The 17,243-nt window shown below is 45.9% G+C and overlaps 2 protein-coding genes across 2 annotated transcripts in view; one reads left to right on the top strand and one right to left on the bottom strand.

Moving 5' to 3' along the window:
* Positions 1-17,243, bottom strand: part of LOC139239429 (ADP-ribose glycohydrolase MACROD1-like) — a 1,029,639-nt gene that overhangs the window by 921,737 nt on the left and 90,659 nt on the right. The gene's annotated exons all lie outside the window — the stretch shown is intronic.
* LOC139239428 (leucine-rich repeat transmembrane protein FLRT1-like) overlaps positions 8,873-17,243 on the top strand; it is a 37,144-nt gene continuing 28,773 nt past the window's right edge. Inside the window, exon 1 of the mRNA XM_070868157.1 lies at positions 8,873-9,159. The gene's annotated coding sequence lies outside the window, so the exon portion shown is untranslated. The remainder of the gene's footprint in view (positions 9,160-17,243) is intronic.

Below are 17,243 nucleotides of genomic sequence, written 5' to 3'. Positions count from 1 at the left end.
TTATCTCGGTCTTTATCAAACCAGCAGCAGCGCCACTGATAAGACAAAACATTTTACACAGCAGCTGTTTCGATAATAATCACAATTAGGAAGCCAAATGCTTAAATAATGGTGACAAACACCAGCTCAAAAAAAAGTGGAAGAAAGCATCTCTCAGACCCTCATTATTTACCGTGTTAAAAGGCAAAAGAAAGCAGATTAAAATCAACAGTCTGTTAGTTAAACTCACAATTCACTGACTTAAAAAAAATGACTGGACTGAAATTTCTGCCTTCAACAACAAACTTGTATTTATATAGCACTTTTAATGTGGTAAAATGTCCCAATGTGTTTCATAGGAATATTATAAGACAAAAAATTTGACACCGAGCCACATAAGGGGAAATTAGGACAGATGACCAAAAGTTTGGTCAAAGAGGTAGGTTTTAAGGAGCGACATAAGAGGAGGAAAGCGAGGTGGAGGTGGAGGTGGAGAAGTTTAGGGAGTCCCAGAGCTTGGGGCCCAGACAACAGAAGGCACGGCCACCGATGGTTGAGTGATTATAATTAGGGATGCTCAAGAGGGCAGAATTAGAGACATCACAGGGGGTTGTGAGGCTGGAGGAGGTTACAGAGATAGGGAGGGGCGAGGGGCATGGAGGGATTTGAAAATAAGGATGAGAATTTTAAAATCGAGGCTTAGCCAGGAACCAGTGTCGGTCAGCGAACACAGGGGGTGATGGGTGAATGGGACATGGTGCGAGCTGGGAAACGGGCAGCCGAGTTTTGGATGACCTCAAGTTTAAGTATTCACTAATTTCATCAAAAATTAAGTCGAAAGTGGCTTTTTTTTCAGCTGCCTATTCTTTGTTGCAACTATAGAAGAATTTCACCCCTAAATTTCATTTTAATTTTAGTTCACAAACCTAAAGCGTTGTTATCTGAAGGGATTGAATTTTCCAATTGATGCCCTTTTACATTACAGATATGTTTCTAACAGCATTTTGACTGAAGTCTTTCCCCAGTCAGGCTTTGCTTGATGACATTGCCAGGTTGAGGGCTCAACCAACGTATGCCTGAGCCAAGATGGCAGATCTGACGCACATGCCACGAGAGGCAGCTGTCAAACGCATCTGGTGAAATCTCCCTCCCGAGGAGGATTCCAGTCCCACCGACATTGCTGTCAGATTCTTACAGGGCTATCTCCCAACAATGTTCCTGTACCATGGCCCCAGGTGAGAGGTTGGACAGGCATTCTGCTCCTTGGCACGTTTGTGGTTTTGAACTGGCTCCTGGGACGTAATCGTTCACGGCCCAGATGAACTCACTTTCAGGAGAAAAGCGTCTATTTTCTGGATCTCTCCTCCGCAACACCCCAGCTGAGAGTAAAAACTCATCATTTGTGGAACTATAGACATGATTCCTGTTCTGCCAACCCGAACCACACCATTTCTCTTTCACACAGAAGCATTCCAATAATAAAATGTGAGACAGAAGTGAGTTTGCAACAGTTTAATAATGAAACTATTGCACATTCTATTTAACATAAGCCTTTATTTTGCACCAATGCTGTAAATACATTCCATATTCCATCCGCATTAATATCATGATTCTCATGGGGCAAACATTTCAAACATTATAATATAAAAAAAACGCCTAGTAACACTTGTCGATAGCCTGCTATATGTATCTAAAACCATTAATAATATTGTGAAAGTCATCATACATTAAGGTATATAATAAAAAGAACTTGCATTTATATAGCGCCTTTCACGAGCTCACTGTTGTAATGTAGAAATCACAGCAGCCAATTTGCGCATAAGAACAGATGAATTAGGAGCAGGAGTAGGCCATTCGGCCCCTCGAGCCTGCTCCGATATTCAATGAGATCATGACTGATCTTCGACCTCAACTCCATTTTCCTGCACTATCCCCACATCCCTTGATTCCCTTAATATCCAAAAATCTATCGATCTCTGTCTTGAATAAACTCAGCGACTGAGCCGCTACAGCCCTCTGGGATAGGGAATTCCAAAAATTCACCACCCTCTGAGTGAAGACATTTCTCCTCATCTCAATCCTAAATGAGTGACTCCTTATTCTGAAACTGTGACACCCCTGGTTTTAGACTCCCCAGCCAGAGGAAACATCCTCCCTGCATCTACCCTGTCAAGCCCTGTAAGAATTGAGATACTGACCAGATCATTTGTTTCAGCGATGTTGGTTGCGGGATAAATGTTGACCAGGACACTGGGGAGAACTCCCCTGCTCTTCTTCCAATAGTGGCCGTGGGATCTTTTACATCCACCCGAGAGGGAAGACGGGGTCTCAGTTTAACGAAAGACGGCACCTCCGACAGTGCGGCACTCCCTCAGTACTGCCCCTCCGACAGTGCGGCGCTCCCTCAGTACTGCCCCTCCGACAGTGTGGTGCTCCCTCAGTACCGCCCCTCCGACAGTGCAGCACTCCCTCAGTACTGCCCCTCTGACAGTGCAACACTCCCTCAGTACTGCCCCTCCGACAGTGCGGCACACCCTCAGTACTGCCTCTCCGACAGTGTGGCACATCATTGGTACTGCCCCTCAGACAGTGCGGCTCTCCCTCAGTACTGCCCCTCCTACAGTGCAGCACTCCCTCAGTATTGGACTGAAGTGTCAGCCTAGATTTTGTGCTTAAGTCCCTTCTGACTCATAGGTGAGAATGCTAGCTCTGAATTACAGCTGACACGATCAATCAATCAATATATATATATATATATATATATATGTACCTTTTACTGGTATAAAGATGACAACCCAATTGAAAATCCCCCAAATGAATGAAATCCTATTAATTTTACAAGACTTACCAGGGAGCAAGTTCAATGTTGTAAACTCATGTCCAAGTTAACAAGACAGATATAAACCAGTTAAGCTTCTTCATTCTTCTGATAAAGAACATCTGAGATGTCCAACCCCCACTTTTCATTGACAGCTCTATAATTGACTTGCAGGATATACAGCACAGAGAATGTATCAAAAAAAATCAGGCTTATATTCAGATTGTAATGTATAACTGGGATGTTACAACAGACACTTCTTTATATTATAGAGCTGCTTCAAGAAGTAATTCTGTAATACCCTAGATTCCTGCTTCTATGGAAACCACCCTGATTAAAATGCTGGACAGATTTCACAGCACCAGAGTAAAAGACAATCCAATGGGCTCAATTTTCCCCAGTTATCTGCGCCGTTTTTTTGGCGGACACCATATTTTTTGGCCTAAATTAAAATATCCAAGTTTCCCCAGAGATTGTGCGTCAGTGTAACTCAGTTTGTTACAATTTTTTTTAGGTTAGTTGTTTTTTGTTTCATTGGGGGGCGTAACCTGCCACCTGCGCCAATTCTGGCCAGCTCCGATTTACTCCAATTTTTCTTAAAACAGCATTTGTGATCATTGTGGAAAAACCTTCTGGGCAGTTAAGAAAATCGCGCAGTTAAGAAAATCAGCACAGCAGATGCAATTCCATGGCCCGGACAGCAGCAGAGGAGTGGGGGGGCGGGGGCCTTTCGGTCAGGGTCAGGAACAGCAACCGGCACTGGCAGGGGAGGGAAGTCTTTCGGCCAGAGTTTGGAGCGGTAACCGGCATAGGGAGGTGGCGGCCCTTTGGCCAGGGCTAGCGGCAGCACCCAGCATCGGGAGGGGGAGGCCCTTCGACCAGGGCTAGCAGCGGTAACCGGCACCGGGAGGCCCTTCAGCCAGGGCTAGCAGCAGTAACCAGCACCGGGAGGCCCTTCGACCAGGGCTAGCAGCGGTGACCGGCACCGGGAGGCCCTTCGACCAGGGCTAGCAGCGGTGACCGGCACCGGGAGGCCCTTTGACCAGGGCTAGCAGCGGTAACCGGCACGGGGAGGCCCTTCGACCAGGGCTAGTAGCGGTAACCGGCACCGGGAGGCCCTTCAGCCAGGGCTAGCAGCAGTAACTGGCACCGGGAGGCCCTTCGACCAGGCCAGCAGCGGTGACCGGCTCGGGAGGCCCTTTGACCAGGGCTAGCAGCGGTGACCGGCACCGGGAGGCCCTTCGACCAGGGCTAGCAGCAGTAACCGGCACCGGGAGGGGAGGGAAGCCTTTCAGCCAGGGTTAGGAGCGGCACCGGCACCAGGGGTGGGGGGCAGGGGGTGCACTTTAATAATTTAATGATGGAACGCTGCTGCAATGTGCAAGGTGCTTGTGCAGGTTGCTGTGAGCTAGCCAGAGTGTGTTATATGTGTCACTTTCCAGCCTTAGCCCGCAATGTGTTCCTGGTTACCGTGCGTTCTTTTTGGCGCAGATCTTAGGCTCCACCCCCAAAGCTAAAGGACAGGCTGGGCAACGTCAAAATGAACAATTCAAACGGGGAAAGTGGAATGATTTTTTTTTGGCGTAGTTGGGCCCAGCAAAAAACGGGCGTAACTCTTCAAGTACAGCAAAAAACAGCTTTGGGGAAAATTGAGTCCAATGTATGTACACAGAGTTATACCTGTACAGTCGTTTGCAATTTGTGACTTCATTTTTGGTCACCTTCCTTCCTCAATGGATGAGTAAAGTCTATACAGACCTGTGCATCAGGAAAAGTTAATTCCCGAGATGAAACGGTTGTCTTATGAAGAAAGGTTGAGCAGATTGGGCCTATAGTCATTGGAGTTTAGAAGAATGAGAGGTGATCTTATTGAAACATATAAGATTCTGAGGGGGCTTGACAGTGTAGATACAGAGAGGAAGTTTCCCCGCGTGGGAAAATCTAGAACTAGGGGGCATAGCAGCCCATTTAAGGCAGAGATGAGGAGGAATTTCTTCTCTCAGAGGGTGGTGAATCTTTGGAATTCTCTGCCCCAGAGGGCTGTGGAGGCTGAGCCATTGAATATATTAAGTTGGAGATCGACAGATTTTTGAATTACAGGGGAGTCAAGGGCTATGGGGAACAGGCAGGAAAGTGGAGTTGAGGCCAAGATCAGATCAGCAATTGAATCGTGGAGCAGGCTCGAGGAGCCAAATGGCCTACTCCTGCTCCTATTTGTTATGTTCTTTAACTTCAGTGGTGGCCCGCACGCCCTCAGCCCACCAGTAGTCGGGAGAAATGCAAGGCTCAGCTTTTCTATTTACCCATCAAGAACAATGCTGCCGCCAGAGGTGCCAGACAAAACCCACGCTTTATGCAGCTCTCAGCTTCTCTACAGCAGCACTGCTTTGTTGCGTTTACTTTCCAGGGCTACCTCCGAAATCGCAGATGCCATTGTTGTAGAAGTCCACAGGTCTTTCTTGTGAGAAGAGCTTGAAACAAAGACGGGTGTTATGATTCACTCACTCATTCACTCATAGGCAGTCCCTTGAAACGAGGATGACTTGCTTTCACGCCAAAAAAGGATGAGTTCACAGGTGTTTCTATGAAGGACCTGAACTACATCCTGAAGGATGGAAGATGCTTGTGCGTGGATTTTTTTTTCCAAACGTGTGGTGGCCATTGCACACCAGCCACCACACAGACTTGACAGAGCTAGGTCTTAGTCCAGTGGCAAGGATTAACCAAGACTAACTGGAGACCTGCTCTGCTGCACAGACCGAACGGGGGCACACATCGCAGTGTGGGCTGGCCCGTGCTGCTCCTCGGCCCCTGGCCCCAAACTCACACCTCCCCTGGGCCCAGACCATGTCCCTCTACAGTCTCTCGCCGCTCCTTCGCCACGGGCACAGGTAGCATGGTTTTATTGTTAAAATACTATAAATTAATTCACATCATTCATCTTGAATCACTGCATTGCTGTGCTAAAATCCATTTTTCTAATAAATAGATTCAGAGCCCAATCATATAGCGGGTGCTGTAACCAACAGTAGTGGCAACTAAGGGCTGTGCAGCAAACACTGAATTATTAGCACTGTTGTAACAGGGCGCTTTATAATGAGGGTGGGGTGTGATAAGACAAACTTCCCATTTTGTGTACTTCACTCATTCTGTTCCACTGAGAGATAAGGGAAATTAATCAGTTATGTAGTAATCACTTTGTTCTTACATTACTGCTTTCTCCATTTCAAACAATTACTCCACTGTCAACAGTAATGGACTCGGCAATAAAAGGCAGCCAATGTCGCAGTTGAAACAGAATTGCTCTCAAATGTGTTCCCAGCGTGCAGCCTCATTTTCTCGGAACCATTTGCAGGTGAACCTCTGATTTTTCAACAAAGGGACAAGTCACGTTGACAGCAAAATCCACGGGGGGCGGGGGGTGGGGGAAGAGAAAACAAAAGCACCATTCTGTATATATTTGAGGAGTAGTGGACTTTGGCAGGATTTGAGAGTGGTGGTCAGTAATGACACAATTTTGGGAACCGCAGTGGAGCGCTGCAACACGCGCTGTACAGAGTGCTGCAATGCTGGGGATGTTGGCCTGAATGAGGACGCTGATGTTTGTGTGCCTGTCCTCCCATGGGATTTGTAGGATCTTGCAGAGATATCGGTGGTGATATTTTTCCAGCAACTTGAGGTGTCTACTGTACATGGTCCATGTCTCTGAGCCATACAGGAGGGCAGGTATAACTATAGCCCTGTAGACCATGAGCTTGGTGGCAGTTTTGAGGGCCTGGTCTTCAAACACTCTTTTCGTCAGGCGGCCGAAGACTGCACTGGCGCACTGGAGGCAGTGTTGGATCTCGTCGTCGATGCCTGCTCTTGTTGATAGGAGGCTCCCGAGATAAAGGTAACACTTAATCACACAGACCAGGAGGCTCCCAGGGATGATCCTTAGTCCAGGTTACCCAATTTCAGCTAGGGTGGCAGCGTCAGAGTGAGAATGGCTTCAGGGCTAGGAACAACAACAACTTGCATTTATACAGCGCCTTTAATGTAGTAAAACATCCCAAGGCGCTTCGCAGGTGTATCGTAACACAAAAAAAAAATTTGAAACCGAGCCGGAGTGGAAGAAATTATGGCAGATGACCTAAAACTTGGTCAAAGAGATCAGTTTTAAGGAGCGTCTTAAAGGAGGAAAGAGAGGTAGAGGCGCGGAGATGTTTCGGCAGGGAGTTCCAGAGCTGAGGGCCCAGGCAGCTGAAGGTACGGCCACCAATGGTTGAGCAGTTATAACCAGGGATGCTCAAGAGGGCAGAATTTGAGGAGTGCAGATATTTTGGGATGGTTGGGGGGGGGGGGGGGGGGGGGGTTGTGAGACTGGAGGAGAGTACAGAGATAGAGAGGGGGAGGGGCAAGGGCAAGGAGGGATTTGGAAACAAGGATGAGAATTTTGAGGAAGGAGAGGAAATCAACCAGAGCCCCTGCACCTGATCACTCTTCAGTGATCCCTCCCTGCTGAGTTGACTTACGTGGACGCCAGGGAAGGACAGGAAAGGGCTCAGCTGTACTGCCTGTCAACACTCTCCGTTTAGGTTAATACACAAAGAATAGTCGCTTGGAGAGTCACAGTGCCCGCGAAGCTGTACCCAAATCAAACTCTGTGGGGTCGAAATTGATTATTGCCATTTTTTGATGCGGTGTCACCGCCTGAGGGCTGATTTTAGCAGTAGGCGTTAGGTGCCGCCTCAAACTGCCAAATTCAGTTTTTACGCCCAAGGATGAGAGAGCAGCCCAAAAGGTGGCGTTTCACACTCATCCTCGGGGCAGGAGCTCAGGAGGCCCACTCAATTTCCTGACGGAAGGCTGCCGGCATATGAGCTGCAAAAACGGGGAGAAAAACTCCGACCCACCACACTTCCCCACTGCTGCAACTAATAAATAAAGGCTGAAATAAAGAGAGAGAAAAACTTACTGCTATATATGTAAACCTGTATATACCCTGTACAGCCACCAGAGGGCTCATCCCCTGGAGTCCCAAGGGATCCCACAATCCCTTGGGAGTACAGGTACTTAAGGAGGCCTCACATGCTGGAGAGGCACTCTGGAGACCTGCAATAAAAGACTAAGGTCACACTTTGCTTTGAGCTCACAGTATCCAGTCAGACTCTTTATTCATACATAACACTTACCTTGCTCTCTGGGCCATGCCGCCTGGGTACCCGATGCTGCGACTGCTTTTTGCAGGCTGTATGGACGCCTGTTAGGCCGCCGTACAAACCAAGTATCGCTGCAGCGGCGCCAAGGGTACGTTGCATGCTCGTTGATGTCACCACGTGGGTGGCGTTAGCGGGCGCAGCATTAATTCTTGGCACCTCTATCAAAGACCCAACAATTTCTACGGGGACGTGGACGCCGCTCTCTGCCGACGGCACGCCTTTGCCGCCCGTTAGCCGTCCATCGCCGCCGTTAACGGGCGCCTTTATCAAACGAATTTCGGCCCGTGTCTCAAAAAAGAGGAATGAAAGCAAAAATAAATATTCCTTCAAATCTAGAGCAAAGTTGCAAGCAAACAGTTTAATAGGTGTGGCTAATTTTCTTTTACTATTTGTAGGGACCAACCTCTGGCTGCTTTAACGAAAAAGACAGGCAAGCCCGGAGAAAGAAATCTTTTCTTGTTCAGAAAGGACGAGTGGCAAAACAGCGCTCTTGTCGTTTAAACTGTTTACCGTGTTCCTAAAGAAGTACTACAAGCGACGAGAAGTAGGTTGGTGCCAGATTCCCGGGTCATACAAGTGGGCACCACCGGTCAATATTCACACTGGGAGTTCCTCAAGAGTTGTGACAGCTCTGAATTGCAAGTGAAGTGATTGAACAGATAAGGGACTGCGTTTCAACTCCACAGCTATGTAATGTTATACCAGGAATCCCACCTACTTCATTCTGGAGACTGCTCTCCCCAATAGCAGGACTATAGACTGGAGCCTTTCCTCTGCTTGTTAACTCCCTTTGCTTGCTGCTGAAGAATACGGCTTGGAAGTAATTTGCAAGAAGCTGGTTTTGGCTGAAACCAACAAAAAAAAGAGAGGAATTTTCAAGCTTTTAAAAAAAAGACAAATATATACAAGAAGCTGAAGTCCTTTTTGTACCTCTGCATGAATAGAGGAAAGAGAGGGAAGATCTCACTGAGAGCCTGGAATGCGTACGCTGGAATGTGTGGGGGATTTGCCTGTGTAAGTGGGATAATGCAAAGCGACTGATGTATGCCTGAACCGAAACATTAAACAGACCAAAGGAGGACCCCCTCAGCCGCTGAATGCGCACCACTCCAGCTAATTCTGGTCAATTCAGATGCTACAAGAGCGGAAAACACAGCGAAGGTAAGACTCAAAGTCAGACTCGATATTCTCACGAGGATTTCAGTAAACTGTAACGGAGGGGCACATGAAATTTTCAAATGCTGTTCACTTAAACTGTGGGAAAACACCCAGTTTTTTAAAATAATTACCTTTCTGAACTCGGGTTGTGCTGAAGGGAGCATTCTGAACTATGCACCTGAACCAGACAGAAATACCGGCTTTACAGGTCTGTCACTGCAGATGATAATTGCGGGAGTAATTTGAGGTGATGAACTAAGATTATCACACATTACCGTGTAATTTTATTTCCAATATGCTGTGGAGAGAAAGAAATATGCTGAATAAGGCCAGTGACAAGAGTGGCCACAGTGCTTTTTTCTGATTTCTGTGAGCAATTGACACTTGGGAACATTTAACATTTTTAGACTGGCCTTTTTCCAGCAGATGCAGGGGCTAAAATCAGGATTAAAATAAATTAAGTGTTTGGGGCTCGCATTAGCAGAAACAACATTGAATAATGAGGTGCTTTTACACTAGCTATTTTGCTGTTCCTGTTTGAGTCTCCCTCTCCCCTTTATTTGTCAGTCACGTGCTGGTTACACTGGCGTCCTACTAATGCGGAGACGCAATTGCAATTAGAGTGTCAAGGGACTGGCTCCCTGTGTTTACAGTACAGGAGCCGACAAGAATTCAGCAAGTCGCACTTTCGTAAGCACATATTTTCTTGACTATTGTTTCTGCTAAGAATTGCAGCTAATGGCGTCAGAACAACTGACACCCGCCTTATTGCAAATCTACACCATTTAAGGAAGGAACATTTAACTAATTCAAAGATCATTGCTGGAGACACTGGAAATATTGTAATAAAATTTTGCACAGCCACTTCATTCAGAATCAGTTCTTTAAACGAGTAAAAAGTCAGCATACTTTTTTTAAAATTAAAAACGTCAAGTTTTCCTTTAAATCAAAGTAACTTAAGATCTTCACATCTTTCCAACTACAGTATTGTCAAATTGTTGAAAAGAAAATTCCTAATATTTTTCCGCGAATACAATTTTCTGTTTTTTTTTGCTGAATTAGCTTGAACAAAAATATTCTGGGGAGAAATTCCGATATCAAATTTATACACTTTGAGTGCTGCCAGCTGTGACTCAGTGGGCAGCACTCTCACCTCTGAGTCAGAAGGTTGGGTTCTGTTACGCTCATAATAAAGTGATACAGCTGAGTACTGTACGCAATGAGTAAGTGTGACCTTAGCTCCTTTAATTAGACTCCAGAGTGCTGGTACAGTGTGGGTGGCCTGCTTATATACCGTGCTTCCAAGGGATGCTGGGTTCCCCTGGGCCTCCAACAGGTCGGCCCTCTGGTGGTGATGTGATACAGATTGCCAAGGGTTACATACATAAAAGGTTTCAGTCCCACTCCAGGAACTTGAGCACGTAAATCTAGGCTGACACTCCAGTGCCGTGCTGAGGGAGTGCCGTACTGTCGGAGAGGCAATACTGAGGGAGAACCGCACTGTCGGAGGGGCAGTACTGAGGGAACGCCGCACTGTCGGAGGGGCAGTACTGAGGGAACGCCGCACTGTCGGAGGGGCAGTACTGAGGGAGTGCCGCACTGTCGGACGGGCAGTACAGAGGGAGCGCCGCATTGTCGGAGGGGCAGTACTGAGGGGAGCGCCGCACTGTCGGAGGGGCAGTACTGAGGGAGCGCCGCACTGTCGGAGATGCCGTCTTTCGGATGAGATGTTAAACCGAGGCCCAGCCTGCCCTCTCAGAGGGACGTAAAAGATCCCATGGCACTATTTCGAAGAAGAGCAGGGGAGTTATCCCCTTTGTCCTGGGACCAATATTTATTCCCCAATCAACTTAACAAAAAAACAGATGATCTGGTCATTATCACATTGGTGTGAGTGGGAGCTTGCTATGCACAAATTGGCTTCTGCGTTTCCCACGTTACAACAGTGACTACACTCCAAAAGTACTTCATTGGCTGTTAAGCGATTTGAGACATCCAGTGATAGTGAAAGGCGCTATATAAATCCAAGTATTTCTTTTCTTTCAAGTAAGTAAAATCAACAATCACTGGCGCAGCAGAGATAAGCAGTGAATTTGAGCAGCGACTTGCGCCATGGAATGGTGACGCATGGGCTGATTGCAGCTATAATCCTCCATGTGCTGAATTAGTGATCTCACGTCTGCTGGTGACTAACATTCCTCCAGGTTTCCATTGACAATACAAACAAGATAAGAAATGTAACAGGATGGGCCATTATACTGGAGCTCCAATATGCCAGGCCACAGAGTAATGTACTGGCCCACCCGGGTTACATTCCTTATCTTGTTCATATTACCTTTATTCCTTACATTGCGGAGTGGGGTGTAGGGGGGAGAGGGGAAGGAGGAGGTTCCGAATCTTAGCTGTACTCTCTAAAACAGCAGATGGTCTTGATCTTTTAACTGTTCGTCAGCCTTGCAAACATTTTCATTTGAATTAGCAATGTATTGATTTTGCACTATTGTTTTAATGCACACAAATCGCAAGGTTAGGGATGGTTGCGGGGTGGAGAAGAGGAGGAAGAGAGATTGAACACTGTTACAGAAGTAATAAAGACCTATTTATTTAAATTGTTTAAGTAATTCACCAAATGGATGAATAAAAAACTTGCATTGAACGACACTTTCTATGTAAAATGACAGCAATGTCATTGTGCAAGCTGAGGACCCTAAAGTCACCATCAGTCATGTCTGATTCTCCAACATATTGCCAGGTTAGGTGAGTGGGCAAATACATGGCAGATGCAGTATAATGTGGATAAATGTGAGGTTATCCACTTTGGTGGCAAAAACAAGACGACAGAATATTATCTGAATGGTGATAGATTAGGAGAAGGGGAGGTGCAACAAGACCCGTCAGACATGGTACATCAGTCATTGAAAGTTAGCATGCAGGTAAAGCAGGTGGTGAAGAAGGCAAATGGCATGTTGGCCTTCATAGCTAGGGGATTTGAGTATAGGAGCAGGGAGGTCTTACTGCAGTTGTACAGGGCCTCGGTGAGGCCACACCTTGAGTATTGTGTGCAGTTTTGGTCTCCTAATCTGAGGAAGGACATTCTTGCTATTGAGGGAGTGCAGCGAAGGTTCACCAGTCTGATTCCCGAGATGGCAGGACTGACATATGAAGAAAGACATATGGATCGACTAGGCTTATATTCACTGGAATTTCGAAGAATGAGAGGGGATCTCATAGAAACACATAAAATTTTGACGGGATTGGACAGGTTAGATGCAGGAAGAATGTTCCCGATGTTGTGGAAGTCCAGAACCAGGGGCCACAGTCTAAGAATAATGGGTAAGTCATTTAGGACTGAGGAGAAACTTCTTCACTCAGAGAATTGTGAACCTGTGGAATTCTCTACCACAGAAAGTTGTTGAGGCCAGTTCATTACATATATTCAAAAAGGAGTTAATGTGGCCCTTACGGCTAAAGAGGTCAAGGGGTATGGAGAGAAAGCAGGAATGGGGAACTAAAATTGCAAAAATGATCAGCCATGATCATATTGAATGGTGGTGCAGACTTGAAGGGCCGAATGGCCTACTTCTGCACCTATTTTCTATGTTTCTATAATCCGCAGAATTCCAGAACACAGATTTGTACCAAGTGAGCTCCCAATCTCACTCAATGCCACTTAAATAGAGGCGACGAGCTCTCTCTCACAGGGAGGAAGGGAAGATCAGAGGGAGAATCATCCCAGACTGCTCTTCTGGCATATCCCAGCACCTGGTTCGAGGGTATCTTAGCAGAAGCCTGGGAACAGGTCAATTGTTAAGCTGCTCAGCCTGGGAAAAGATGGCTTATGGGAGGCTGAGGCAAGACAGCAATAGACTAACCAATTAAAAAAATTATTTTGCATCAACAAAGAGGTACAATAAAATTCTGATACATCACTGAAGTTAAGAAATTGAATGAAAGTCATTTTATTTGTGTGAATATTAGAATATGTACAACAACAACTTGTTTTTATATAGCGCCTTTAACGTAGTAAAATGTCTCAAGGCATTTTACAACAGTGTTATAAGACAAAACAAATAAATTTGACACCGAGCCACATAAGGAGAAATTAGAGCAGGTCACCAAAAGCTTGGTCAAAGAGGTAGGTTTTAAGGAGCGTCTTGAAGGAGGAAAGAGAAGCGGAGAGATTTAGGGATGGAGTTCCAGAGCTTGGGGCCCAGGCAACAGAAGGCACTGCCACCAATGGTTGAGTGATTATAATCGGGGATGCTCAAGAGGGCAGAATTTGAGCAAGAATTTTTATAATACTCCTTTCTCCAGTCTATATTATTTCAACACGTTTTTATTTTTAAAACACTTAAAATCCTCTATGTAGTTACTGTTCTTTGAAGCTTTTACTGACTGACATTTTGAGACAAAAATTTTTTTTCCATCATAACATTTAATTGACCATGGCACTGAAATCCCTTCTTTACTTAAAGACCCCAAGGGAAAAAACATTAGCTAGATGCTCAAATTAAATGTCACATTCTACTGATAAAGGTTACACAGATCTGAACGATGTCCTTCGTTACATTTCTTTTCAGCGTTAGCTTTGGCATTATTTAAGGTCCTTTTTGTCCTGCCTGTATAATTTACATGGTAGTAGTTTCTTGGATTAGAATATGTCGTGGAAAGAAGCATGGCTGTGAATCCATCAAACTATAGTTTTATATTTTTAGGCGTTAGTTTTGGCATTATTTAAGATGCTGCCACATTTTGACACCTATATAATTTAAATAGCACTTTCTCAGATTAGAAAACTTTTTGGAATTTTTCGGACTCTCTATCCCGGAGGCTGTGGAGGCTCAATCGTTGCGTATATTCAAGGCTGATATTGCTAGATTTTTGGACTTTAGGGAAAAATCAAGGGATATGGGGATCTGGCGGGAAAGTGGAGTTCAGGTCGAAGATCTACCGTGATTTTACTGAATGGCGAAGCAAGCTCGTGGGGCCGTATGGCCCCCTCCTGCTTCTATTTCTTATGAATATGTCGTGGAAAGAAGTATTGATGTGAATCCATCAAATTATGGCAAATGGAGTTCAGTATTTCACAGCACAGTAGACTGCTGCTGCATTTTTGTAAATAATACAGCTAAAGTTATCAAAATAAAGACAGCTTGCAGTTTTGCTATTCATCTTTTAATTTGCAAAACAGCATTTATTAGCCATCCCTAACTGTACTTCACAGCGAATTAATTACTTTTTGATATGCAGTGACCGTTATATAGGCAAACTTGGCAGTCAATTTGCACACAACAAGATTCCACAAACAGCAAAGGGATGGATGACCAGTTCATTTGTTCTGCTGGTGTTCATCATCATAGGCAGTCCCTTGGGGCCGAGGATGACTTGTTCCCACACTAAAAATGAGTGACTGATGAGCTCATTTTAAACAGTGGAAAGATGCCTGTACGTGAATTATTTTAACGTGGGGTGGCCGTTGCACACCAGCCACCACACGGGCTTGACGGAGCAAGGTCTTGGTCCAGTGGCAAGGGGATCCAAGACGTCTGGAGACCAGGCTCAGCTGCTTGTGCCAATACATACACACAAACTCAAACATACTCCTACTGTTCCTCCTTCCCACAGGACCTCTCTCCACGTGGAGTTCATAGTACGTATCGTGAGCCTCACCACCTCACAGCCTCGCTATTGGCCTGTGCTGCGCCTTCACCTGATCTTGTTCATACTGCTCCACCTCTGGGCTCCGACCTTTCCTCGCCAGTCCCAACCTCCGGACCTCGCCCGTCCTGACCTCGCCGGTTCCGACCTGTCCTCTCCTCCGTGCCTTGTCCATTCTCTCCTCGCCCGCCCCGACCTCCGGACCTCGCCCGCCCCGACCTCCGGACCTCGCCGGTATTGCCTGAGCAATGAATGTTGACACCATGAAAACTTCCGTGCTCTTCTTTTACATCCACTCATTTTACCATCTCACTCCAAAAGATGACATCTCTTTAAAAAAAAATGTGGCCCAGATTATGTACTCGTATCTTTGAGTGCAACTTGGATCCACAATTTTCAGTGGTGAGAATGCTACCAACTGAACCAAGCTAACATGAAAGAGGGGGAGAGGCAGAAAGAGAGATTGAAATTTAGTTCCTGACCAGTTTCATAGCTATTATTAGAGACACTTTGTCATCTATACCTAACCACGTGTGGAGTATTTGTCCAGAAGTTAAACATCCTGTTTAGACAGGTCTTCGCACTATGCAAGATGATCAATTGCGTATTCACCAGATGACAAAAAACACTGTTGTCAGGTCCTGAATTACTTTGTGGGGTGACCAGACATTTATAATCTCGTGTTACTGTCCAATAAAAGATGTGGCAAAGCAGCATTCACAGATACCTGAATTTTTAAAAACTTGTATGAATTGAAAAACTTTGGTCTCCTTACCTAAGGAAGGATATACTTGCCATAGAGGGAGTGCAATGAAGGTTTACCAGACTGATCCCTGGAATGGGGGGATTGTCCTATGAGGAGAGATTGAGTAGACTAGGCCTATATTCTCTAGAGTTTAGAAGAATGAGAGGTGATCTCATTGAAACATACACAATTCTTACAGGTCTTGACAGGGTAGATGCAGGGAGGATGTTTCCCCCGGGCTGGGGAGTCTAGAACCAGGGGTCACAGTCTCAGAATAAGGGGCCGGCCATTTAGGACTGAGATGAGGAGGAATTTCTTCACTCAGGGGTGGTGAATCTTTGGAATTCTCTACCCCAGAGGGCTGTGGAGGGTTTGAGTACATTTAAGACAGAGATCAACAGATTTTTGAATGTTAAGGGAATCAAGGGATATGGGGACAGTGCAGGAAAGTGGAGTTGAGGTAGAAGATCAGTCGTGATCTTCTTGAATGGCTCGAGGGGCCGAATGGCCTACTCCTGCTCCAAATTCTTATGTTCTTATGGCCTTATGGCTAATGATGTAACCTGAATCCTTCAACTGGATACAAGTTTGTAATCCACTCCCACCTAACCAGCATCCACTTCATTCTCATTGCTGCAGCATCAAACCACGGCTTTCAATTTAAAAGGCACCATTGTGGACATTCCACAGCACCAACGCTCGAGGGGGCTTCACTCATTCCATACTTGAATTAATAATGAATACTTAAAACACAGTGTCAGCAGTGGCTCAGTGGGCAGTACACTCGCCTCTGAGTCAGAGAGTTGTGGGTTCAAATCCCACCCCAGAGACTTGAGCACAAAAATCCAGGCTGACACTCCAGTGCAGTGCTGAGGGAGTGCCGCACTGCCGGAGGTGCCATCTTTCGGATGAGGCTCCGTTTGCTCTCTCAAGTGGACTTAAAATGTCCCAGGGCACTATTTTTCGAAGAAGAGCAGGGGAGTTATCCTCGGTGTCCTGACCAATATTTATCCCTCAAACAACATAACAAAAAAAACAGATGATCTGGGTCATTATCACATTGCTGTCTGTGGGAGCTTGCTGTGTGCAAATTGGCTCTGTCACAGGTAGGGCAGATGGTGGTTGGAGGGATGGGTGGGTGGGGTGCTTGATTTGTCGTACAACAGTGACTACACTCCAAAAGTACCTCATTGGCTGTAAAGCGCTTTGAGATGTCCGGTGGTCGTGAAAGGCGCCATAGAAATCTATCTTTCTTCTTTCTTGAATTGGACACTGTAAGGCAATGGGGGTTCCTCAGCCTCACTCACTGGCAAGACTGCCAGAAAAGAGACAGTCACCCAGAACAGCCATTCAGATGGCTCACCCTAGCCGTCCTGAGTCGCACGTGTGTCGTGAGACCAATAAGAAAACTGCAAACTGTTTAAACTTTCAGCACATTTTTACCTTCCAGTAACATTTCCTGAAACCCACTGACCCCGAAACAACATTTTGGCGTGCTATTGTTGGGATACCGAACACATTCATCTGAAATGCTTTTCTTTTCTCTGTTCGTGTCAACATTATTCCAGTAATTGGGCCATCGCCTCCTCTAAAATAGTGGGGAAGAATGATTTCAACAAGACATACAAAGCATTCACGCCAACAAACACTATCCCTCAACGGGCCACTGATTATGTGTTTCAGT

Source organism: Pristiophorus japonicus, chromosome 27 (assembly GCF_044704955.1).
Source record: "Pristiophorus japonicus isolate sPriJap1 chromosome 27, sPriJap1.hap1, whole genome shotgun sequence".
In the NCBI taxonomy this organism is placed as follows: Eukaryota; Metazoa; Chordata; class Chondrichthyes; family Pristiophoridae; genus Pristiophorus; species Pristiophorus japonicus.
Note: the sequence above shows the minus strand (reverse complement) of the source record. Positions and strands in the feature narration are given on the sequence as shown.